At 41.5% G+C, this 27,663-nt stretch overlaps 1 protein-coding gene across 4 annotated transcripts in view; it reads left to right on the top strand.

Moving 5' to 3' along the window:
• The window catches only part of LOC117973484 (DNA repair protein XRCC4-like), a 153,593-nt gene that overhangs the window by 53,794 nt on the left and 72,136 nt on the right, over nucleotides 1–27,663 (top strand). The window lies entirely within an intron of this gene.

Raw genomic sequence — 27,663 nt, forward strand, 5'->3', positions numbered from 1 at the left:
AGCTGGCATCTATCTGCAAGGCTGGGTCACTTAGGGTCACTAACCTTGAAACCCTGTTCAACAGCAGTTTACACAACTATAAAGCTGACCAATTTAAATTAAGTTTTGAGAACCCTCTCAGCATACTATAAATGTTTGCTTAGTTTATTTTTGTTTATTGGAAGGTTGTATAAACTGTATGAAATTTGTGAACAATTTCTGTTTACAGAAAATCATCAGTAACTGTAACAAAAACTTTCACACATAAATACCCATTCACACAGCACGAAATTGTGCAATCTATGATGGTATAATACCATCATAACCCTTTCACACAGCTAAAGGGGTTAGAATATGAGTACAACTTCCAAACCTGTCGGTCAACAGATCATTTTCATGACAACAGCGATTCGCCCATAAATTACAGCATCACGCACCGTCCCTTCTATTTGTGAATTCACCTCCTCGTCAGCCCGTAAAGTTACCAATTCCTTAACTTATTCCAGGCTCCAATTTCTACCTTGTTCTTGATCAGTCATTGTGCAACACCAACGACAAAAATACTAGTATCCAACACGTCCGGTCTACATGCAGTCACAATGTGCGATGTTGACCATCAATCCATGCCCACTATAGCGCTTCAGTGCTGGCATAGCAGTGCCATCTCTGAACCACCTCACTAATTCACACAGACCAAAGTGTCGCATCAGTGCCGGTTCTGAGCCGTCATAACTCGTCTGTGTGAAAGGGGTAAGACTTCGAGTTTGTCATAAAATCATATTCCTGTAGTATTGCTAAATGTTTACTGAAAACGCTGTTAGAAAAAAGGTCATGGGGGAAAAAAAAAAACAACCATTAGTTAATTTTAGATGCAAGCCATTAAGGTTAATTTGGCATTGCGTAATGTTAACACTATTCATTTTGTCCAACACATCATGCTATCTCTTCAATGATTTCTTAACAGTGTCAGTACTAATTAAGTGATAGTGGCGGTCTGATAGCTCTGTTGTTTTTAATATAGACCAAGGATGACATACATTTAAAGAGAAAAAACAATTGCATTTTTATTTAGTAAATTGATTTATTGTGTTTTATTAACTTGATAGGGTTTTAAACCTCTATTTATAATCAGGACATTGCCTGAGGAATGAACAGAGCAATTAGGCTATTGAATGGTCCGTGTACGATGGAGTATGAACTACCAATGCAATCTCTCACTAAATACCACTCTAAAATGCCTCCTAACTCACCATGTTACTAGCTTCAGCGAAAGCCTTTCTCTCCTGAATCTATATGTGAATGGAGCAATATTACTGAACTGTCAGTGTCTCGCTTTGTTGTTGTTGAAAGGTGCTGTGTCTGTGCTTCAGTCGAGCTGACAGTCTGTGATTGGCTCTCGACAGTTGCAAATACAGGATTGGTTGCTTTCGTCGATGCAAAGTATTGATTGGCTGGTTTTGGTGGATAATAAAATTAATTTGTACCAATTGTGTCTTTGTTTAGTATTTACTGTCCAATAGATGTGAACTATGCTGAAAAATACAGCAAGTCAAAAAGAAAAAGCCAGCCCTTGCGCGGATTGATTTTAAAATTGATTCACAGCTGGTGCTGAGACTTTCCAGTGGGCATCTACCGTCTGTTAGAGCCTGCTAGAGCTGGAAGCTGATTGGCTGACGGTACTGAATCCGTTTCCACCAATAATTCTACCATGAAGCCTACAGTATATCAATCCTGTATAAATTGACTGTCAAATATCCAAATGCATAACTGCTATTTGCATGGCAGTGAAACCGTTACTGCTAACTAGCAGTGCAGAAGGTTGTAGGTTAGAGTTTAGCTGGCAGATTCCCAGCAGTATATGCCAGTCTGATTTCCAGGGCTTGACAAGGGTCTTATTTCCAAGAAAATGACATTGATTTTTTATCCCACAAAGCAGAGTAAATGCCGTTTTACTATTGCAGACTTTCAGTTCCAGCTATAGGTTTGTTGTTATGGATATGCTGCCAAAATTGCATGTTAATACATGCCCAATAGTGGATTTTTCCACAGGTATTCATGAACTATTCAATACTAATTACTTAATAATCTGTGCTTAATTTCATGGTTTATGCAGGGTCATTAAATATGTGATATCTAATAAGTCCTCAATGGTAGAATAAAACTTTTTTAAATACAGTTGCATAATTAAATGTTTATGTTGTAAAATGACAAGCTTTACAATATGCTTTGACATGCTCCCAACTGCAAAGCATGTCTGCCACATTACTGCACCGTTGAATTTCTTGCTTTGATGTTACTTCTGTGTGATTTTGGAGATAAGGGTCTTGACTGCAATGTAGGAACTTGTGGAATGATACCTTGGCTGGACAAATGGCCAAATGCCCAGGCACAAACAAGGTAGTTGTCAAAAGTGTGTAGACCTTGGTGGTGGGCCGATGCCATGCCACCTTGCTGTTTACTAAGGTCAGGGGTGCAAGCACCTCTAAAAGTATCTGACCTATTTGAGGGAATGTGGCTTTTCAACAACTATAAACAAACAACATGTGCAAGGAGGTTTGCATTCCATGAGTAGGTCTAAACGGACAGTTTTATTGCGCTCCTAAGGTTGAAAGTGATAGGTGACTGGAGTTTACTACCATGTACTGTAGGGCTGTATTTCAAAGCATTTTCATGTACCAATAGCCTAACAGCAATTCCTGAGACTACCATATAATTATTCAATTTCTGTAGATTTGTGGTGCACTGCTGACATGTGCAGCTATCTGGATAATAGTGATAGAGGCATTTGCTGACTCTGCACTCGAATCGCCTCTAATCGATACTGTAGGTAGGCTGCTCTAATTTGTAAGGAGACTTTTTGGTTTGTAATGCTTTGTAATGTCATGTTTTAGTGTAGAAGTGATACCCCAGAGGAAGAAGGACTCGTATAAGACAGGCAGTCATTGAACTGAATGCCTGGTTGGTATGTTACCAGCTGATATACTGGAACCTAAAACTCCAGGTGTGTTATTACTCACCCTGTCATCCAGCATGGGAACATGTCTTTGTACTGACAAGCAGGCTGAGAGAGGCATAGGGAGGTCTTTAAGTGGGACTGAATCAGTGTAAATAATGTCCCACTGAAGTTCTCCTTTGTAATGGCCTGTGAGGTTCATCTTGTCTGCTGAGCATCGCTCATTGGCATCTTCATTTTACAATGTTGAAAGATCCCTCCTAAATGTTCTTCTAATGTACTATACAGCACACTGGTCTTCATTTGCATTGGTTTTAAAAGCTTGCTTCACAGTGTGTTTGGTTTTTCAGACATTGTCATTCTTTCCAGAGATTGCCATCAGAGCTCCAGCTAAGAAAACATAATACAATATTGATTCTAAAGCATTAGCTATAACTCATTTAAAGATAGAAATACCTGCACCTTGAAAGTTAAACATAGTAACTGCTGTAACAGCTGCTACATATATATATATATATATATATATATATATATATATATATATATATATATATATATACAGTGCCTTGCAAAAGTATTCAGACCCCTGACCAATTCTCTCATATTACTGAATTACAAATGGTACATTGAAATTTCGTTCTGTTTGATATTTTATTTTAAAACACTGAAACTCAAAATCAATTATTGTAAGGTGACATTGGTTTTATGTTGGGAAATATTTTTAAGAAAAATAAAAAACTGAAATATCTTGCTTGCATAAGTATTCAACCCCTGTGCTGTGGAAGCTCCCAGTTTACACCGATGAAAGAAATTGCCCTAACAAGGACACAATTACCTTACCATTGGCCTCCACCATTAAAGTTGCTGTCACATTTTCTGGATAAAAACCCCACTGTTGAAGGATCATTGGCCAGGCTGTGAATCTGAAGGAATATGAAGACCAAAGAGCATTCTACAGAAGTTAGAGATAAAGTAATACAAATGCATAGATTATGGAAAGGGTACAAAATAATATCCAAGTGTTTGGATATCCCAGTGAGCACAGTTGGATCAATAATCAGGAAGTGGAAGCTGCATCACACCACCCAGGCACTGCCAAGAAAAGGCCATCCCTCAAAACTCAGCACTCAAACAAGAAGGAGACTTGTGAGAGAAGCCACAGAGAGGCCAACAATCACTTTGAAGGAGCTACAGAGTTCAGTGGCTGGGAGTGGAGTAATGGTGCACCAGTCAACCATATCAAGAGCTCTGCATAACACTGGCCTGTATGGGAGGGTGGCAAGAAAGAAGCCGTTACTCAAAAAGTACCATCTGAAAGCACGTCTGGAGTTTGCCAGAAAGCATGAGAGTGACCCAGCTGCGATGTGGGAAAAGGGTTTGGGTTAGATAAGACCAAGATAGAGCTTTTTGGCCAAAACTCAAAGCGCTATGTGTGGCGCAAACCTAACACTGCCCATGCCTCAAGACACACCATCCCTACAGTGAAGTATGGTGGTGGCAGCATCATGCTGTGGGGATGCTTCTCATCAGCAGAGACTGGGCACCTTGTTAAAATTGAAGGAAGAATGGATGGAGCAAAATACAGGGAAATACTGCAAGAGAACCTGCTTCAGTCCGCTAAAAAACTGAATATTGGGAGGAAATTCACCTTTCAGCATGACAATGATCCCAAGCACAAGGCCAAAGCAACATTGGAGTGGCTCAAGAACAAAAAGGTGAATGTCTTACAGTGGCCCAGTCAAAGTCCTGATCTCAATCCCATTGAGAATCTGTGGCACTATTTGAAAATTGCGGTCCACAAGCGTCGTCCAACCAACCTGAACAACCTGGAGCAAATCTGCCAAGAAGAATGTGCCAAAATCACTCCGACACTGTGTGCAAAGCTGGTACATACTTACCCCAAAAGACTTAAAGCTGTTATTGCAGCGAAAGGTGGCTCTACCAAATATTAATGTGTGGGGGTTGAATACTTATGCAAGCAAGATATTTCAGTTTTTTATTTTTCTTAAAAATATTTCCCAACATAAAACTAATGTCACCTTACAATAATTGATTTTGAGTTTCAGTGTTTTAAAATAAAATATCAAACAGAACGAAATTTCAAAGTACCTTTTTAATTCAGTAATATGAGAGAATTGGTCAGGGGTCTGAATACTTTTGCAAGGCACTGTGTATATATATATATATATAATATATATATATATATATATATATATATATATATATATTATTATATATATATATATATATATATATATATATATATGCACCATTTACACATCAAAGAATGAATAGACGTGCAAATTAATCTGAATGTCTGTAGGGAACAGCTGTTTGGCTGGACATAATAGTTAAAGGTAACCCAAAAAACTATGAAGTGGCCATGTTTGAAGAGGCGAGTTAATAATGATGGGGACCTGACCCCTCCGCAACCTTCCAAGGTTTAAGACAGACCTAACTTCTGGTTTTCCAAACCCTCATTACAGATCATTGTACTGACAGGACGGTGGAATTAGGAACTGGGAGTTCGAAAGAGAAAAGAAAAAAAAGTATGGGAAAGGGAGCAGTAAAAAACAGAAGATTGTAGAGTACAATTTGCATGATAGCTACCGGGTGTTTATTGGCAGTGGTAAGGAATTAGCACATTACTTTCCAGCTTTGTTGTAGGGTATCCGAGTTGTGGCTTTGGTTGCTGCAATCCCGTGGGCATTGTCTTTTGTACTGTTCTTTCTCACAAGGATAGTTTTCTCTGTATGTTGCATGACTGAGGTTGTGGCAGTGCTGCAACTTTGGAATAGTAAAATAATCAAATAATCTATTGCGTTAATATTTAAAAACATGTACTCAATTCCAGAAAATGTTGCTTATTTTAAAGACACAGTACTCCTGCCATCAGTAATATTGGTGGCCGCACTGCAAATTCTTCCTACATATACTTAGTTAATCGTTTCGAAAATAAAGAATATGTAGACATATGCACATCTGAATAGCTTTCAATCATTTCTGTAATGAACCTCAATTACAAGAGTCCCTCCTACTGGATCTTAATTCCAAGGCTCTTCTAACAGAAAACTGGAGATATAAAACAGGTACAAGAAAACTGGTTTGCACAAAGCTTGCACAGTAAAACGAACAGCACCAGTTAGTAAAAGAACACACTTTTCAGATAAAAAAAAAGATTGTGCTTAAACCTGTGATCACGTAAATACCCCAGAAATTATATCTTGAAAGAAAATAAGATACACCTTTTACAATGGTCTCTAGATTAAAATGTATAGAATTGCAATATATTGGATAGAAAACTAAAGATGCAAGTTTGTATAAAATAAAAAAAAATCTGCTATAGTAATTAAACAGTTAATTTTAGGTGGACTGCGTGTGGATTTTCACTACTTGCAAAAGCTCACCAGTTCTTTAAATGGAAAGTATGCAGGCTCACAGGATTCTTGTGAAACTAAGAGCGAAGCTTCCTGGTTAGGTTCAGTTAAGCGGTTTCGGTGCTTGTTTTTCAGAAAGTGCAGACATGAAGCAGCCTGCTGCTGACCTCCTGACCTGGCATGCTTTGGATAAAGTAGGCAAGGCATGCAACTGCAGAACTGAATCATCCTTGATAGAACAGCGAGCAACGCAAACTATGGAAAGTTTAGTGCAAAATGTGTTGACTAATCCATTTAGGGCAAGAGACTATGCAACGAAAACAGAAATTTATAAGAAATTGAAACAAAATTGCAAGTAGTGAGTACTTGCAGAAAAGCAGTAAAAGAGTTGAAACGATATTTCAGTGAAGCGCTGTACAGTTCTGACTGGATCTGTGTGTGTACGGAAACAAACAAGCTCTTCTACTGGCCGAGTCATAAACAAATGATACATCTTCCCTATTTCACACCAAATGTTTCACAGTCCTTAACGTAACATGAAACAGTAGCACAGTGCTGTCCATCTCTCTGCAAGGTGTTAAGTTGTGAATGTTCTGCACCATGGAGATGACGGGAGATGGTTTACAACACATGGGTGGTCATCTTCTGTCACACTGACAGTAGCATTCTTTCCAATGGCTGTAAAATCCATTCAGGTCTTTTAATGTAATGTATCATGTGAAACGAGTCTCCGTGTGGCTGTTCAACAGCCCAGGATCTTCTTTTGACAGCACAGTGTTTAGTAGGTTGTGCATTGTGAGTGTGCTAATGTGCCACCCACATGCCCACAACTGGTGTTTATCCATATCTCCTGTATGAATGGTAGAGCAGGAGCCAACTCCATTGACATTTTTTATGGCCATCCACACTTGGTTCAACTCCAGCAATGTGGATATTCTATAATGAAAACAATATGATTATACTTTACAGATACAGCTTTCACAATATATGGAGCAGTTAGTTGATTTAATCCTTCAGTTGACTGGCATGCATGTGTGTGCCAGTACGATGAGATTCTCAGAAAAGTGTTTGTGAATGTAGTGTGCCTGCAGGTGCCATGCTAAGCTTACTTACCTATCTGTGAGAACACCTTAGTCCAACCAAAACACCCCTTACCATTAATAACAGGTGCTGTATGGATCATTTAGCTTGGATACTTGGTAGGTATAAAAACTCTCCATTTCTATAGGCAAAAAGTGTGTTAGCAAATTAACATTTACCAAAATCTGTTTTTGTTTTAGCAAACACCTGGGAGTGATATTAGTTATTCCAAATATTGTATGGTTTGGGATTTTACATTCTTTCACATCATCTATAGAACATTACAAAACAAAGTTCACAGCTTTACAGGCCTTCATTTACACCAAGCTTTTGATGGTAAATTATGCGTGTGCATGTTTATAGATTGCGCTAAGATGTGCAGAAACCTCATGGTTGTGTGTGGGCAGTGCATTGCAAGTTTCCGCCTAATTTCACAGCAAAGTACTTTGTGTGTACTTTTTGTTCCTAAACAGAGGGCTTCAGGTGTGTTACTGCAACTGGACATGCATTTAAAGGTCCCATTTAACAAGAACTTTAATACAAATGGCAAGTAAATAGTAACTGAAGAATTCAGAAAAAATAAATTGACATTAAGTCTGTCTCTATTCTTGTCTTTTGAAGTGAATGATAAAAGGGTTCTTATCATGGGGTTGGAACCAGACAATTACTGGCAAGTGACTCTTTCTTCATTGACCCCTCTACAGTACCTTGTGAACTATGTATGATCTCAGGGGTGCAAATTCTGCCACCAGTAGACATGTTTGTTTATTTTTATTTATTTTTTATTCCTTAGCAGCCCTGGATGATGGTAGTTTTTCATTGGGTCCCACCCACACTCGACCCACCCACTGCACGAAACACTTAAAACTAATTGAAGAGCGGGGATGGGAGCTTGATTAGGGTGGGGTTTGATCATTTAGCACCAGTAGGCTCTCTGGTGCTAAACTTTCAAAACAGTTTAGCCCCCATTTTCAAAACGATTTGCACCCTTGGATCTGCTTGCTAATCTTTGCAGGATTTTGCAGGATTAACAAGAAGACATTACTGCTACGTTATTTTTTTTAGTAAGACCTTGTTACCACCATACCACTTTGTGATGCCTAGTGGATTTCCTAGTACAAGATTTTCAAATGCATTTACGTATTTTGGATATTTCTTAACCCATTTTACAAGCATTAATGTGAGGGGAGCTTGTACAGTATACATGTAATAAAACAACAGTATAAATTTAACAAACTCTAACGGCACCCGTCTCTTTGACCTGTGATCTAAGAGGCTGCCATGTTGGGGTCATGTGATTTTTTGAACGATAAGGACCTAATGCTTGCAGACATTGGCTTCATACTTGGAACACAGCTTTATTCTGTGCTCCTCTCAGTCAAGTTTTATTGGAGTAGTGTGTAAGAAAAATGAACGCTTTCATGCAAGTTATTTTATAGAGCTGCCTTCTCCACATCATGCCCTCATATCCCAGAATCCATTTGAGATAGTGATTCCATGGTGCTGGTGAGCATGATCTCAGATCTAACATGGTTGCCACATTGAGGTCATGTCACTTTCCAAGTTTCTGCTGTACAGTACACTTGTAGTTACTGTCTCAATAAGGTCCCATTTGAAGGTTGTGTCATTTCGCTCCCAGGGATGCTTGGTTTTTGTTCACATAAACTCCCATTCCTAGTTACAGCTGTTCACAATTGTGAAACAGCAAAGACTTGTTAGAGGCAGACCTTTGATAAGTTGTCCAGAATAGTAATTGCGGGTTTATTTGTAGGCAGTCAACCCTGAATGTTGCAACCTGAGAGAGAAAGCAGAAGAGAACAGATTGGTTATGTTTTTTGTATAGTACAGGGGATTCTAACACTTTGGGAAAATGGCTGACCTCTTGACTAAATGATTCTTGCCAAGCAATCATGTTTGGCATCAAGTCGAGGAAAACGAAAGCTTAAGTGCAGAATTACAAGAAGGGAAGTGATGTCAGAATGGAAATGTAACATTGAAAACCCCCAAACCTGGGACAAAATTGCTTTTTCTCAGCAACCAGGATCACTGCTATGAGGAATGCAAGTGATTATTTGTGGAGCTGCCTTTAACTCCACATTCTTCAGTATTATGTTAACACCAATCCTGTAAAGTGAAAATTAGCCAGGCATGTGTAGGATGCCTGACTAAAGAGGGGGAGTCCAGGCCAAAGCTTAAAGCAGTGTTAAATAGGACTTATCACCTCACCTATCATTTATTTTAAAATGTATTTAGCGTAATTAAACTTTTTTTTTTTTTTTGAATTTTGCTAATAGCTATTTTAAGCACATTGAAAATGAACCATAAATTAATGACGTTAGTAAGTATGTCTGGACCACTACTGTAAGTCTGTCGTCTCAGACCTAAGTTTAAACATGTAACGCAATGTAAAGAGTGTATTCATGAAGGTATGTACGGTTGTTTAACCATATACCCTAACTTGTTCTGCACATTTAATTAACTTGCAGTGCGGGGGATTATTTGAAATGGATATTGTTTAGATAAGACAGTCGGACGACTTCTCGCTGTGGGTTTAGCACACAGTTCATGTAATAAGATTATGGGGTGAAAAGGGTGCCTGTGTGTGTGAAAGGAAGGCTTTTAAATTCTCATTCAGATGATCGTACCCAGACAGGTTTGACATTCTGTTTAGCTGAACTGGATTACAGGTTGATTTGCAGCGCTTGCACTTTAATGCGAATGGCTCTGATATCACGGTGATGCTATTTAGAAGTGTATTGAATCGTGTTATTTCCGTGGTTGAGATATTATACAGCCAACAAGTTACATGGACTTTTTATCTAACCCTAGCCAATGTTATATTGTGTTTCCAACATACCGATACTATGCCTGGCTTCTGATTTGAAAAGCAGTATTAAGTATGGATGAGCAGCAGATATAATGCTACAGTACTTTTTAGATATTTTGATGGAGGTATGATTGTGTTGTCTCATCTCATAAGGGGATTGGTGAGTTACCACAGGGAGCAAGGAAGCAAGAGAAAATGATAGTCCAGTCCAGAAGAGTAAGCCTGGTTGCCATTATACATATTTAGTTCCTGTTTTCAGAAAGAAAAAGTCCAGGAGGGTCTCCATAGATCATTGTAAGGAGCTTTATTAGGTAACTGCAGTACAGTACTGAAGAAAAGTGTAATTACTGGACAGGACTCGGGGCTGCTAAAGCACTGTCTGCCACACATCTTCAGCATGATTTATTATCTGTCAAAGAAGACCAACACATCTTCACTGGTGACAAAAGGTGCATTTTAACATCTCTTATCTTTCAAAATGACTGATTTGCTTACAGAGTGGCATCCCCTATTATGTGAGCAGTGTAGAAATCTTAGGCTCCATTTTCCAAGTGGTTGGCCAGCATGCTTGAAAGAGTTTATTTTACTAAGTGCTAATTCAATGCTTGTATAGTGTAATCCATACATGTGCCCTTTAAGTCTTCTTTTCATCTTTTCATTCTGACAACAGGCAGCCTAATGTCTCTTAAAACAGGAGCTATTGCACCTGTCTTCATGCCTGACTGAGATGTACAGTGTCCCACAATCATGTTCAATATTACACTGAAATATGCTTTCTATTTTTTTTTGGTGCAAGATAAATCAGTTTATCTGCCTTCAACATACCTTCATAGAATGTTTAAAAGCTCCAGACAATGTTTCAGTAGAGCTCCCTGACTCCCTTAAACTAAGAGTATGTTGGTAAGGATTTCTAAATGCGGCTGTATGTATAGTATACTTGGGGCTTCTGATTTTTGTTTTTAACCGATAAGAAATGGTAAAACACCCTAGATGCAAAGAAATGAAATCGGTGGTGTGACAGGGTGACTGGTGGTCTGACGTCAGGCAGAAGCAGGAAGGAAACTGACACCAGGGAAGTACTGCAGTTAAGGTGGCGTTTGCCGTTTTTATTAAGCAAATAAAAACAAATACAATATTTAAGCAAAAAGAAACACTTGCTCACAGAGTGAAAACAAAAGGTTTAAACAAAAAAATAATCATGAACAAACAACGCGATCAGGCTGGGCTATAGCCTTCACTGATCGCTTAGGTTTTCTTTTTAGTTTCCAATCGTCGTCTCTCTGCTCGCTCTCTCCTCAACACCCACCTCGAGTGCCGAGAGCTGCAGGCTTTTATAACAGGTGACCATCTCCCGATTAGCAACAAATTAAATCACCTAAGTAATTCGGGAGATGGCCACCTTCTGTACGAGTTTTTAAATAAATGCTACGCCGTAAAAATACAAAACAACCGGCGCTTCGCCGTCATATAAATACAATAAATCATAATAAACAAACACAAAATAACACAAGGGCGGAGGGGGAACCCCCCGTTCTGAAAATAAATAAACAAATGAATGTACAGGGCACCTCGCCCTGTTACATATCCCCCCCCAGTCTCAAAATCCCAGAAGAGGGGGAAGCACAGTGTCCATGGGGGTGGCCATGGTGGGAGGTCCGGCACCCCCCAATTCTTCGTGGCCGGCAGCTCCCTCTTCCGGGGCTCCCGCCACACTCTATCCTGCCGCGAAAGTGCGGCTGGGGGAGCTGGTCTCCTGACCTCCCCCCCTTTCTTCATGGCCAGCAGTTCCCCTCCGTGGGGCTCTGGCCATCCAATTTCCGGCCGCGAAAATGCGGCTGGGGAAGCTGGTCTCCTGATCTCCCCCCCTTTCCTCATGGCCGGCAGTTCCTCTCCGTGGGGCTACGGCCACAGTGTAGCGACCCGAGGCAAAGCAGAGCCCCTGGTGACCCCAGGCGAAGCAGGATCCCTGGCGACCCCAGGCGAAGCAGGATCCTCGACGACCCCAGGCAACGGCAGCAGCGGACCCTCAGGAGGCAACGGCAGCAGCAGCGGACCCTCGGGAGGCGACGGCAGCAGCAGCGGACCCTCGGGAGGTGACGGCAGCAGCAGCGGACCCTCGGGAGGCGACGGCAGCAGCAGCGGACCCTCGGGAGGCGAACTCGGGAGGGGAGCCCCTGGCCATGGAGGCGGCAACAGGAGCTCCACTTCTCCCTCGTACCCTGCACCCTGTGCGGAACAAAAGGCAGCCCCAGGCGATGCGGAGCCACAGGCAGCCCCAGGCGATGCGGAGCCACAGTCAGCCCCAGGCGATGCGGAGCCACAGGCAGCCCCAGGCGATGCGGAGCCACAGGCAGCCCCAGGCGATGCGGAGCCACAGGCAGCCCCAGGCGATGCGGAGCCACAGGCAGCCCCAGGCGATGCGGAGCCACAGGCAGCCCCAGGCGATGCGGAGCCACAGGCAGCCCCAGGCGATCCAGGCATGGCATCCCTGAGTGGAGCGGGCGTGGCATCCCTGGGCGGTGCGAGGCCGGCATCCCTGGGCGGTGCGAGGCCGGCATTCCTGGGCGGTGCGAGGCCGGCATCTCTGGGCGGTGCTAGGCCGGCATCTCTGGGCGGTGCGAGGCCGGCATCCTTGGGTGGTGCGAGGCTGGCATCCCCGAGCGATGGCGAACTGGCATCCCCGAGCGATGCACGACAGGGCGGCAGCGGTCCCTCAGGAGGCAACGGCGGCAGCGGACCCTCGGGAGGCAACTGCAGGAGGGGAACCAGGACCAGCGGCGGTGATAGGGTTGGCCCTCTTCTCAGCCGCTGCGACCCGGCGGTTTTCCCCCTTGCTCGTTTTAGCAGCCTGTGCAAGGGCAGCTGCGGACCGCCAGCATTCTGTTTCGGTCCATCCTGTCGTGAAGGGAGAGGCAGCTCCTGCTCCTCTCCCTCAGGTGGTGGTGGTGAAGAAAGAGGCAGCTCCTGCTGCTCTCCCTCGGGTGGTGGTGGTGGAGGCAGCTCCTGCTCCTCCCCTTCTGGCTGCGAAGGAGGCAGCTCCTGCTCCTCCCCTTCTGGCTGCGAAGGAGGCAGTGGTGAAACCAGCAGGCATGCTCCCTCTGCTGGTGGCGGCAATGGAGGCGGAACCAGCAGGCATGCTCCCTCTGCTGGTGGCGGTGGGAGTGACAAGTCGTCCTCCCATGGAGGTGGAGGTGGCACCAGCAAGAACTCACCCTCTGCTGGCGGAGGTGGGAGCGACACACAGTCCTCCCAGTGCGGTGGGGGCGGAACCAGCAGGCATGCTCCCTCTGCTGGTGGCATGCTCCCTCTTGGGTTGTGGACGCACCGACTCCCCCCTCTTGGGCGCAGGACGTTTGGGCTCCTCCCTTTCAGGCGCAGGACGTTCGGGTTCCTCCCTTTCAAGCGCAGGACGTTCAGGCTCCTCCCTTTCAGGCGCAGGACGTTCGGGCTCCTCCCTCTTGGGTGCTGGAGATGACCGGGTCTGGTCCACTGCCCAGAACCACTCTGCAGCGTCCCCCACTAGACCCTGGTTCCAAGCCTCTTCAAACTGGGGGTCCCCGTAAGGGCAGTCCTCCCTGACGTGCCCAAACTCGCCACAGGCACCGCACATGGGAGCCCCCTCCTTCCTCCACTGCTCTTGTTCAGCTGCCCAGTCCGGGGGTCGAAACTTAGTTGGGACCTGGGACCATCACCTCTTGTTCAGCTGCTGTGGTTGCTGTTGTTGCCGCTGTTGTTGGGGCGGTGGGAGCAGCAGTCTACCTCCCCCTGCTGGTGGTGGAGACTGAGGCGACCCCTGCTCCTCCCTCTCCTGATGGACAGGGCAGCGGGCCACGTAGTGCTCACCTCCGCAGATGGGGCATAGTTGGGGTCGCTGTCCGAGGGGGTACCAGGGGCAGTTGGTCCTGGAATGCCCAGGCTCAGCGCAGCAGTAACACCCGGGCTGCTGTTGCAGCTGCTGCTGTCTGCAGCTCCTCCTTCTTCCTATCCTCTGTTTTCCTCCCATCCTTCTTCCTCCTTACTGTCCTTTCTCCCTCCAACCACAATTAGAAAAAACGAAAAAAACGAAAAAAAAAAAAACTGCAGTACCTCACTTCTGCCTGAGTCCAGGAGGCGCTGGTGATCCCACTTCTGACTGACACCACGTGTGACAGGGTGACTGGTGGTCTGACTTCAGGCAGAAGCAGGAAGGAAACTGACACCAGGGAAGTACTGCAGTTAAGGTGGCGTTTGCCGTTTTTATTAAGCAAATAAAAACAAATAAAATATTTAAACAAAAAGAAACACTTGCTCACAGAGCGAAAACAAAAGGTTTAAACAAAAAAATAATCATGAACAAACAACGCGATCAGCGGAGGGGGAACCCCTGTTCTGAAAATAAATAAACAAATGAATGTACAGGGCACCTCACCCTGTTACAGGTGGATATATAGAAAGCACCATAAAAACACTGGCAATGGTTACTCAATTCACGTTGACTTGACCCTTTTCCCCTTTTAAAAATATAAAATAAAATAACCTACAAAAAACAAACAAACAAAAAAAACCTTTCCCAGTGCAGTTGGGCAATGTCCCTCCTTCCTGACTTGATATTACAGAGTTTAAAGAAAAAAGAAACTTGTAAAAGGCTTGGCAGTGTTTCGAGTTTCATGTTTGCTCACTGGTTCTTTGAAAACGAAAGCTAAGAGCTAACTGGTGAACTACAGTAAATCATAATTGATTTTTTCAATTCTCACTGATACTGACTTCTTCTTATGTAGATGCAAATCAATGGCCTTATATTTTACTTTTCACTACTACTTTTCTAAGTCCATCATCCTCCACTTAACCCCTTCAGGAGCACAGAATTCTTATTTTTAGAATTAACTGAGTATTGTCATATTGAGGAAGGCTGTTCAATGCAGGTACTTAGGATAACCAGTACAGCTCAAAGCCAGGGAAAGGGAAAAATGTAAATTCCATTTTGGAGCAACAGAACCCAGAACCACTCTGGTTGGAAACATCATAGAATTGTCATAAACATGTTTTTGTTTCTAACTACATTTGAAGTTACTTGCTCTTTAATAAGGCATTAACCTATCCTTCTTTGTTCAGCTTTGCTCAGTGTACATCAAAAAAGGCCACCATCCAAAGTGTTGAAATACAATCCCAATATATGATACTGCTCTATCCGTACTTCTATACATTAACACTCTCACACTACTTAGCCCTGCTGCTGTCAATAAGCTGATTCAAGTAGCTATTGAGTTGGTTCTTTTATGGGAGCCTGTAACATGGGGAGTGTTACGTGCATGGGCCATCACTGAATAATAATGAGTCAGTCACAGAGCACTGGGTGTTGGCACGCCGCACAGACACGCAGATTTAATACAACACAGGTGCTGCCACTAGGGTACCAGCAACGATAGCCCTATTGTCAGATTTAATAAAGAAAACAAAACAAAGCTAAAAATAAAAGGCGAGTGCTAGCCTCATTGAAACAGATGTCCCGCTCCAGGAACCTACTACACTACGAAACCCTCTCTATACTGTTTGGGATCAACATCCCCTAAACTAACCTACTGCTGTTGCTCCTGAAGTCCTGGCCTCCCAGCGACTCCGGGTCTTTGACAGTACTGACTGGGCAGAGCATCGCCTTGCAGTTGAAGGGTTGTGTACTAGTTCTCCTGCAGAACGGACGCTCTCCTCTATGTCAACAAAGCATCCCTCTGTGTAGCATGGCAGTGCAGTCGTCTGGAGCTGTGGCACAGACGCTTTCTGAGCTGCGCGCAGCTTCCCTGGCCACGCCCCCCAACCAATCCAGACCTCCCGTTCATCTCAGAACAGCTTCCCCGGGCACGCCCCCTAGCCAATCCAGACCTCCCGATCAGCTCAGCACAGCGACCCCGGGCACACCCCCAGCCAATCCAGACCTCCCAATCAGCGTGCACAGCCTCCCTGGGCACGCCCCCCAGGCAATCCAGGCCTCCCGATCAGCTCAGCACAGCCTCCCCGGGCACGCCCCCTAGCCAATCTGGACCTCCCGATCAGCTCAGTGCCGGGCGAGCCTACCTGCTCAATTGGTTGCCTAGCAACACGTCTCCTGTTACGCATCCCAGCTGCACACATCTGCGCAAGAACCAGCGAAAGGGTCCTCCCTGTCACAGAGCCACACTGGAAATTTTAAAAGAGCCAACCGTTTGCCTTATTAAAATATTGAGACCATCGGGCCAAGTGTACATCCATGGCTCCATTTATTTTCTCTAGGCTATGCCATTGCCATTTAGAGTAGCTCAGGAATAATAGTAAGTGTCTCTGCCATTGAGCTTTCAAGGAGTACTCAGGCACTTCCAACTTTCCATGACATAAATAATAGTCGAAAGGCCAGTACAATTTGGAACCTTTTGCTTGTTGGATGTTTCTTCCCCTAGATGTCTTAATTTTATGAGCAATTTGTTTGTACTGTTTGTAGGGGCTTTCATCCCAGCCTTCCATCTTGGCCAAAGCTAGTCATCCTTTCAAAATCAGATACAAACCATTGTTATTTTAGTCCAGTCAAAGACCCCCAAGTTTTCTAAATTGGTCTTGTCCAGGAAAAAAAAAGAAAGCAAATTAATTATACAGTCACTCCATCGTCCATGTCCAATAGCCAAGGAGCAAGTTTAATGATCCACGTGTGAAACTTCAACCTGTGCCATAGCATTTGCTTATTTTTCTCGAAACAAAATCTTATAAATGTTGTGCTTTTGGAATGTACTGCATTGGCAGACAGAACCTCATGTTTAGTAGTGCACTGTGATAATCTACCAAGCTTTGTTACTGTGCCTTTATCTTGGCCCTCAGGAATATTATTATTTCATTGACCCCCCATTTTTCACCAGATACACTTCCTCTAGTTACAGCTAGATTAAATTCTTGTGTCTTTCTTTTGGTCTTGTATTTAATTTTAAAAGTCAGTTAAGTGCCACTTCTGCTCTGAGTTTGACTCGGTTATCAGTTATCTGTGACAGGCTGCTTTTGCATTTATCCAAACTGTACTGTGTTGTGTTATGAGAGGAGAGCACGATTTGGAATTCCAATAAGAATGGAACAGGGATCCCAACTATAACAGAGTTTCAAATAAGCCCGTACACCAAAAGCATGTGACTGCAGCATAACCCGTAGTCTTTATGCTTATAAAGTTCTGCTGACACCGGGTGCTGCACAGATACCACAACGGTTCCAATCTTTGCAGGTGGCTTTTCAGATCACTTGCAGTTGCTTTTCCAATGAGCATTATCATGCCGGAGTGTCTGTTTCAGTCTATGCACAATTTAATTTGTTCAGCAGAAGAGAAGTGCTTTTTTTCTCTTTGCAGGAATGACATTTTGAATAGGTGCTTAACATGTCAAATTAAAAACTGAAAGGCTTAGGTGTGATCAGAGCTCAAACACACAACGGTTTAACCAAACTCAACAGCTGACATATTCCATTTTTAATCAAAGTTTTTAAAAATAAATTGTCGATTGTGTCAAACAGTTAATGAGCCCAGTTTCCATTCAAACAATAACGCTTTATAACAAGCAGTTTTCATGTTGGTACAGTACATATATCATTAAGCTGCCATCACTGTTTCTGACTTCATATTTTCAGGGATTCTCAACATCAAGTTTGTAGGTATCGTACAAGGAAAATGAACCCTTATGTACCAGTAACTTTACAAGGTTATGCAGCCACAGTGTTCAAGCCTCATTCTGCTGCACAGAGACGTTTGATACACAGCTGTATTCTTTGATTTTCTTTGTCAAGTTCCAATGCAGGTGGTTTCCAGTGAACATGAATCATTTCAGGGCCACATTTGTTTTTCTAATGATATTGCTCAGGATGTCTGGATCCAGTTCAAGAGCCTGGTTGGTCTCACAATAATGCGAGATCCTGTGGCCTTGGTTGCCATTCAACATGACCCCTGACCCAGGGTGACAGTTGCCTGACTTTTTAATGTAAAATAGAAATAATTAATCATGCAACTTATTGTTAGGTTTTACAAATAAACTTGCACCATTTGATAAATTTTGCATCAAGCTTGAGAAAATGAGAAATGGGTATTTGAATAATCACATATAATTGCAGATCCAGTGTTGTTAAGGGCTACATAATTGCAACCTGATTTGGACCCAACAAATTCCCAACCCTCCCAAAATAATTTCTGTTGCCTTTTAAAAGTTTTCATTAATAGTGACTGCCAAACAGTGTCTTGTTTCTTCTATGTTCTGATTAGGGAAGAGTAAATGAGGTTTGGAAAAGATCCAAACTGTTTCGAAGCTCCCTGGAAAATGCAGGATTCGATGTCGCTATGAAATCTGTCAAGCAAATATCAACAATTGAGCCAGTTTTATGTAGGAAGTTGTTCAGGGTTTGAGATTTATATGCCATCATGTTGTACATTAGTGGCAATAACAGTAATTTATCTTACAATCTGTACAATCAAGCCCAGAAGGGCATGTACGGATATTATTATTTGTATAATCATGGGTTCCTTGCTGGCACACAGTCTTATTTGGTGTATGAAGCCTGTTTTTTGACAGGTGTGTGTGTGTGTGTGTGGTGTGTGTGGGGGGGCAGTTATTACTATCAATGTGCAGACAGAATTTGAGAAAATGTCCCCACAAAGATAGTAACTCCTGAAAAACGACGTTGTGGGGATGTCCCCACTTTGTAAAACACCTTTTTAAGAACTAAATATGCCTTAACAAAAAAAAAAGAAAGAAAGAAAAGTGCCAAAATATTTAGTTTGTTGTCGACTTTCACCCTGTGTGGAGTTTTGTCTGACTAGAGGTAGAAATAGTAAATACAGGACTGCAAACGTGTGTGTCAGTGTGAGTGTCAGTGTGTGTGTGTGTGTGTGTGTGTGTGCGTGTGTGTGTGTGTCACATCATGATCTTAAACCTATATAGCAGTAGTTCCACAGTACACCCAGTGACGTCATGGATTGTTTCACAATTTCCCTTGTAACCTAGAACATGGACTGATTGATTCTGGAAATAAAATTATTTCCAGACTTGTCCTTTTAAAGGAACAATGCTTCCTCTGTAGGAAGGCCTGTGAGAGTGTCACTATCGTTCATCATCAGGCTCTTGGCGATTTTAAATAACCCAAAGCATACAGTGCTTGCCTTTTCACATCTCATATCAGGTCCTCCTTTTTTTTTCTTATTGTGCGTTGGCCTCTTCATTTAAATCAGTCATCTAATAAATGGCAGGATGTCGACCTCCTTGAAGCTTTGCAAGTAGCAAAGGGATGCTGAAGGTACAGTATGTTATTGTTGGCTAATACTCGAAAGCACTTTTAATATATTTTATTATTCACTAAATCTTCTTTGTCTTCTCAATCATGTAATGCTGAACTTAGTCTTAGTTGTATCTTGTTTTTATTTTAATATTATATACTGTTCTGATAGATTAGCACAAGGTCTAACCAATATTCAAGACACAGACAATTCCACTGTGATACCCAGTCTCTGAATTTCATTCGCTGGGTAAAACTAGAATCTTTTAATCTTCATTTTTTATATATATATATATATAATTAATTTGCATATTGTATTAAGATAGTTTATATCCAGCAAAAACCTGATCCCATTATGGGGAAAGGAAACAAACCTCTCCTGGGAGAATTTGGCAAGGATCCTGGTTTAATGACGCGTGCCATGGGAACACTACGTCCACCAAACAGACAGAAGTCCAGCCATGATTGCCTATGTCAACACTGTCCTTCAAATGCCATATGGAGGGAGTCGGTAGCCTGAGAATGTCAAGGTCAGGGGTGGCAACCTCTGGCTTGTGTCAAAATACAGACCTTCAGACCTTAAAATCTATGCCCAGACCACTCTCCAGGACACAGTAACTACATTTAGCACACCCCTGGGATATGGCACTTTCATATTACAGTATCTGAGTTAACCCTATCAGAACCACAAGGAGGCCACAGCATTACCAGCAATAACAACACAGCCATTTTGGAACAAGCATTGCACAGTGGTCCTGAAATGGTAGCATAGACCGGGCATCCCCCCCCCGCCCCCCCCGCGCACACTTATAACAACATAAATATAAAGTCTCAGCCACATTCCACACGTGTATCTGCAGGGATGGAACTAACCCCATCCCTGCCAAACAGAAAAATAAAAAACACCAAAACACCCACCACACTATTTACCTGTGCAGGCTTCCACCCTGCCACAGTACTGTAACTTTAACTTTTCTGTGTTATTACCCTTGCATTTGATTGATACAGTGAGTATGTTGCATTTGTGTGGTTGAACTTTGACTTGCAATCGAAAGCAGTAGTACTAGGTCAGATGTGCATCAGTTTTCCAACAGCAGTAGGCTTGTGTAACCATAGGGACGAGTTGTAAGCATGGTTTTTATTAAAGCTTCATTTCTGAAGTGTTTTCTATGTTCTCAAGCCGCACCCCCCTCAGCAGGTTTATTCCCAAAGTGGTGTAATGATTGTTTCAAAAGTAGTTTATATGTAGCTACATAATTAAATAGTGACACTTATTGGAATTAATGCTAGTAGGCCTATCAATGTTGATCAATGGTGGCAGTGGGTGTAGAGAAAACGTTTTGTACGAAAGGCTTTTCAGATTGGAAAAAGACAACTGAAAAATGTAGATCACCAAAAAAGCAGTTCACATGTTCACTGTAAATGTGTTCCCACACCCCACATTTGGACCCAAACCCCACCTATGGATGGTAGTGCATATATACTGTATTGCACCACGGTACAGTAATTGATTCCGTTGTAGCTTAATACATTTTGATAGCATTGGTATGCCAAAATATGAGAGCTGCCCTATGGCACCATTTCCTCCTTCTTACAGACCCATCATTGTAGTCGCACAAAATTCGCATTGAAGATGGTTTGGTGATGGATGCTGGTGTGGATTTTCCACTTTCCTGTATTAAGTGTTGAAAATGCCCCTTCATTGAAGTCAGAAATCTCAGTTTAGGAGACATGCAATATGAAAACAAATGTCATTTAAGAGTAAAAGGAAACTATGAAACAGGTTTAATTGCATTAAATAATATTTTCATTAAATTAAATAAGTCATGAAGTCACAAGCTTGCTAACAGTTTTTTTCCAATGTCGGATTCATTTCAATATGTAGTTTCTTGGTGAGACATGTTAATCTGGATGTTTTTTTAGGTGATTTACTTGCCTTACTTCAAATACCGGCAACTTTAAAGCAAATGCCACACGATAATGAAAAACTAGTGTGTCATAAGCCTGCTGTAATCCTCTGAGACAGGTTCTGGCTGATGTATGGGTTCATTATTATTATTATTATTATTATTATTATTATTATTTATTTCTTAGCAGACGCCCTTATCCAGGGCGACTTACAATCGTAAGCAAATACATTTCAAGTGTTACAATACAAGTAATACAATAAGAACAAGATACAATAAGAGCAAGATACAATAAGAGCAATAAACTGTTTCTAATTAAACAAACGTTGTGTGAAAATACATGTGATGCTTTTGCTGTTGGTTTAAATAAACTTTTTTTTTTTTTTTTTTTTTCTTATTTAGTCGTCGCCAATTATTTTACCCCGGTTTTCACCCCAATTTAGCATGCCCAATTATTATCTGTATCCCCGGCTCACCGCTGCAACCCCCTGGCGACTCTGGAAACGGAGGCTGGAACACGCGTCCTCCGAAACGTGCTCCTGCCAAGCCGTCATTTTTCGCACTGCAGATCCACAGCAATGCCACCAGACCTATAGTGCCGGAGGACAACACAGATCTGTCGGCTCCACTGCAGAGCCACAGGCGCCCTATCGGCCACAGGGGTCGCTGATGCGCGGTGAGCCGTGGATTCCCCTGCCGACCTAAGCCCTCCCTACCCGGGCAGCGCTCAGCCAATTGTGCGCCGCCCCCTAGGAACTCCCGGTCACGGTCGGCTGTGACATAGCCTGGATTAGAACCTGCGATCTCCAGGCTATAGGGCACATCCTGCACTCCGCGCGGAGCGCCTTTACTGGATGCGCCACTCGGGAGCCCCCAGGGCTGATTTTCATTAGATGCAGGAACATGTACCAAAATTGTGGTCCATACATTTATTCAGCATGTTATGTTTATTAAGAGCAACGTGGTAACCATAAGTGCACATAACCATGCTGTTATTCAACTCACTGGCCGTTATTTAGAAATAAGAATAAAAACAGTGTACCATCACTCACTCAACCATTGACTGACATGTTCCTGTACTTGAGTCTTTAAACAATTACCCTTGTTTTAATGCTGTTCTCCAATGACCCCTTATCCGTCCTGTAATAGTAGTTAATTCCATGGTATAACATGCACCTTGCTATAACATGTAAAATGATTGGTTCCCAACTTACATCTGCAAATAAAATCCAATCAATACCTTTCACATACCAGCTTGTAAATGCAAAAAGTTTGATTTTTTTTTTTACCTTATGTAAATAAATTGATGGCTGAAAATGTGGTTACTTAAGCAGTATCAGATGTACACAGATTGCTGTTGAGTGAGACTCATGGAAACAGTTGGCAATGTTCAGTCAGCAGCGGGGGTATTAAAAGCTAATTAGGTTTATATATATATATATATATATATATATATATATATATATATATATATATATATATATATATATATATATATATATATATATATATATATGCTCTTATTTGTTTAGCTTGCCACACTAAGCAATGTACATTAATTACAGTTATGCAAAGGCAGTTGGCTAAAATCCACTGTAACTGGAGTACAAGCCCAGATTGGGTGCTGTATTTACAGTTCCAAAAACTATTGCAGAGTAAAGGTTCATTAGGGAATATAGAATTAGGAGCACACACATCAGCCTAATCAAGATTAACCACCTCCCCTTTCCACATTGCTGATTGAATGATGTCTGCTCACTCAGCAGATTCTGCTCTGAATCATCTGATGACGCTAAACAGCAACCGCACACATATGAAGCTGCTTCCTGCATTGTTTGAGGTATAAAACAGATCCAGGTGTTGGAACAGAGAAGCAATCTACTGGTCAACCTTCTCGTGCCTTTCTGTTCATGGAAACCCAAGAGCGACCCCTAAAGCTGGGTTTCTAGTAAGCAGTTTTGTTGTGTGAAAAGCTGCACAATGAAACTGCTAACAACCACACTGTAGAAGACAACCTGTGACAATGGGGAGTGTGTTGCTTTATATGCTCATTTAAAAGCAGAACCCTGCTCTACTCCATGCAACCAGCTGCACAACTGCTCAGAAACAGCATCCACAATGTCCACACTAACGCTAAGTGTGTTACTTATAGATCAGCGTTCCAATCTGGTAGATACAGGTTTTTTTTTTAAACTGGTTTGGTACTATTATGGATGTGTTTTTCCTTTCTCATGATAATTTAGAGTAAGAAACTATCAAAAGTCAATTCAACGTCACAGTTCGACCGAATAGATTGTAATCAACATCTTACAGATCATTTCAACTAATGGGATGCCTTTTAGAAACATCACTTACGGGGGAATGTCACCAAACTCAATGGTTGGAACACTCTGTATTGCTTTACTGGTGTTTAATGCAGTCGACGGAAATATAAACTTTTAAAATAGCTGTTTTAACCAACGTTGTTTCACCCCAGCAGTGTCTTTTGAGTCAAGGAATATAATTTACTACAACAAAAATGTCAGTCTTTAGAAGAAACTGCTGGTTGGTTAATTATGGGAAAGAAGGCATTGACGTTTTCTCAGTCTCCAGTTGATATGAGCCAGGAAGTGCATGACTATCTGAAAGTGAGTGTTGCTGACAGAACTAACCTACTATAGTAGCAGATATAATTTGTTCAAATGTAAATGCATGTTTGATATGACTTTGTGCTTCTTTCAAAACTGTACATATCTAAACAATGAACTAAAGTGCGAGACAGGAGGTAAGGATTTCTGTGCACACATGCTTCTATTTTCATTCTTTGTTTGTACAGTAATTCATCGTAACATTTTCAGATTTACTGTACACGTGGCAGCTTAAGAAACACTTAGAATATGAGTTTCTTTAGCTTGCTAAAACATATGGAAAATACTTTTGCTTATATACTGCTAATTTCATTTTAATCGATCTTGACATTTAACTTGCTAGAATGATGTAGCGAATTCAGTTTATTAAAAATGTAAAAAACATGGTGGTTTGTGGTAGATACTGTATATGGTGAATTAAAGAAAGGTCTCTGTGGTTAAAATACTTATGCAAATATCTCTTTTCAACCACAAGAAACCACAAGCAATGATTAACAGTGACCACACATTTTGTTTACTTATAAAGCTTAGTTTTTCTTTAGATTAGGCATTGGCACATGAATGTGTTTGGTTTAGCAAGCTTGGTATTTAAGCAGGTCCCCTCTTTTTTCCCTAGTACTGACTAAGATATTTGCTTGGTTTTCACTGCTGATATAGGCTTATTGGTGCAGGCAGGACTCTTGCTCTAAAGTGGAACTAAATGTCAGTTTCTAGACTATAATGAAACCCTCCCGTTTAACCACATGTATATAATTATTGCTTGCCTTTGAGTAACTGAATATGCATGAGAATTATTCTTTACTTTTCAAGAAGTTTATTATTTTAACATTTTTTGGCAGGTAAAGCAGGGCCATGTATGCCTAGCTATGTCAGAGTAGTATATGGAATACTGTTCACTTTTTTTGCAAATTTGTAAATAAATCGGTTAGTTGGCCATACCGCTCTTCTGTAGAATGAAGCACTGTTACATATATAAAGCACTTGTGTGTGTATATATATATATATATATATATATATATATATATATATATATATATATATATATATATATATGGGTAAAATAGCCTTAATGATTAATGATTGTTTTTTTGAAAGGAGAAACATCCATTCCACTTCAAAAATAGAACCAAACCACTTGAGAGTGTGATTTTTTTTCTCACTGTAGTTAAGTTAAAATTAGAAAGTGTTTTAAAAACTAAATTGAAGTTAATTCATTAGCTTTGAAAATATGTCCCTGCAGTTATTATTCTGTTTAATACAGAAATTAGTAAAAGAGCATACATGACTGTACTTTGCTCTGCTTTCTGGTGCTGGAACAAATGTCTTATAGTGTATGAATTATAAAATTCATGATATTATATGTTGACTTTTGTGACCTGTTAATGGTAGCTTTGATTATATAATATAATGATAGTAATGGTGTTTGTTTATTTGCTGTCCTAATGGATAGGTCTCTCTTGTAATAGAGATGTTTTAATCTCAAGTCCCTTATAAAAGTTTACCATAGTGAAGGCGTCGCTGTGTAATAAAGCATAAGTAAGCATTGTAAATAACGCGATATGATTTAACACTGCAAAAACTCTCTCTTGGTTTGTCTCACAGTTTCTAGCAAATATACTCAGTTTGAAATAAAGTGCCTATAATTATCTAGCAGCTACAGGCTACTATTTGGCTTGTTGGCCTTCCTTTGTTTAATGATGAAAGTTTTGAAGTAAATTTCAAAAGCATGTAATGTATGGCAGACTGTCTCCTAGAAGGGCGTATGGCAGGCTCTGTTATCACTGCTGTATCAGAATAATACGAGCAGCTGGTGCCACCAGCATCACCAAAGTGCTTTGGCTGAAATGAGATCTAACTGAGTTCAGATCATCAACCTCGCACTCCAGTATGATGAGCTGCAGTCCCAACCAGTAGATTGATACTTCTGTGGTAAAACTTACAACAAACTCAGTCAAGCAGACAAACTTCTCGGCTAGTGCCTTCCTTAGTCCACCTAACAAGTATACTCGCTGAAACGTTTTACTTTTTTTTGATTGAGTGTCTTGAAGTCGTAGAGGATTGATTCTTCTGTCGATAGTGCTGATATGGAACGAGTTAACACAGGGGTTCATTTTGCTAGGCAATGGGAAGTGGGGTTACTTCCTCTGTGTTTTTTTTTTTTTTAAACTTTAAATGCTGAGATATCACAGACTTGCATTCTGTACATTATCAAATACACTTTGTCAGTACCCAAGTGTATAGAGTGGGTACAGGCTGTGAAATTAGGGATGTGTTGGTCAGATGGTAAATCTAGACACTGGCCACATCATCCCCATATGTTCCAATGTCAGAAACAAGCCCCTCTATCAATATTTGGTTTGTGAGTCTTTACTGGGTCAGGAAGGACTTTCGACTTATACATGATATATTGTTACCACCATGGCACGATGTCAAGAAAGAGCGGCTTTTCTTTCACCATGTTCTGCTGTATGTATAAAATAAGGGTCTTGATTTATTCCAAACACCATGTCCGTGACATTGAAATCCTCCCTCTATCTCAGTGGCCTCATGAGTTAATAATGTACTTTTGCAATAAATTTGCTGCTGTGAAACAGGTTACTAATGTAAACACAATGTTGCATCTGCTTTCTCCTTTAACGGCTAAAGCATTTTAAACTGAATGAAATAAACCAGCAGCCGATGGCACTGGCCATGGGTCAACCAAAACATGTTCCAGTCCTGAGTCACCGAGCAGGTGTCCTTTTTAGTCTGTAATGATTGAAGAGTGACAGTTAGACAAGAAAGCAGGCCATTGCTGCTAAAAAAGAAAGAAATGTGCAAGGAAATTCAATGAACCAGGCTAGTACAGCAGGAATAGAGCCACTGTCAACCTGATAACATGATGAGACCATCTACTATACACTAGGCATAAAAGTGTGCTGTGATCTTAGCCAAACTGTTCCATAAAAATGGAACAACACAATTAAAAACTTTCTACTTTTGGGAGCAATGATAGGCACCATTATTTTGTCTACAATGAGATACACACAGTACATGATGTGGGATGACAGTACTGTTTTTGTACCTAAGGAATGATTCACAGCTTCACTATCTCATTATAGATACCTTCTGGAAAAATGTCTCTGATAGTTCATTCATGACCATTAGCTGTCAGTCTCCAGTGGCACTACAAGTGTCCATTTAATTTATCTCAAGCATGGTATTGTGAAAACGACTTTACTGTGGATCAAAAGACGGTCGTAGTGGTTTATCCATACTGCACCATGCGCTTTGCGAGTGATGAAAAACAGCTCCCTGGTCATAAATGTCCAACTGCATCTCTTAACGCTGGACATGTTTCGATAAGGAACTCAGTAGTGTGTCACTTGAGTGATCACTGATAACATAGTTCCGCTTTAAAATAAGAATCTTGCAGCCAGCACACTTAGAATTACAAACGCTTCCTACTTCATCCCAAGGCATGGATGTTTCATAACTGATGAATGTCCATATGAGGTCCTTGCCTCCACTAATTATATCTTTCTTCAGAATCATCTAGATTTCATTTATTTAGTCCAATAATACAAAAATAATCCCAGTTGTTTGAAAATGACCACTGGAGGTGTGCAGTTGAAACTGATTTAATATTTTTCCATTTGCTTCTGAAATCCAGCTTTTAGGAGTCTTTTCAGAA

The sequence above is a fragment of the Acipenser ruthenus genome, chromosome 1, assembly GCF_902713425.1.
Source record: "Acipenser ruthenus chromosome 1, fAciRut3.2 maternal haplotype, whole genome shotgun sequence".
Taxonomy (NCBI): Eukaryota; Metazoa; Chordata; class Actinopteri; order Acipenseriformes; family Acipenseridae; genus Acipenser; species Acipenser ruthenus.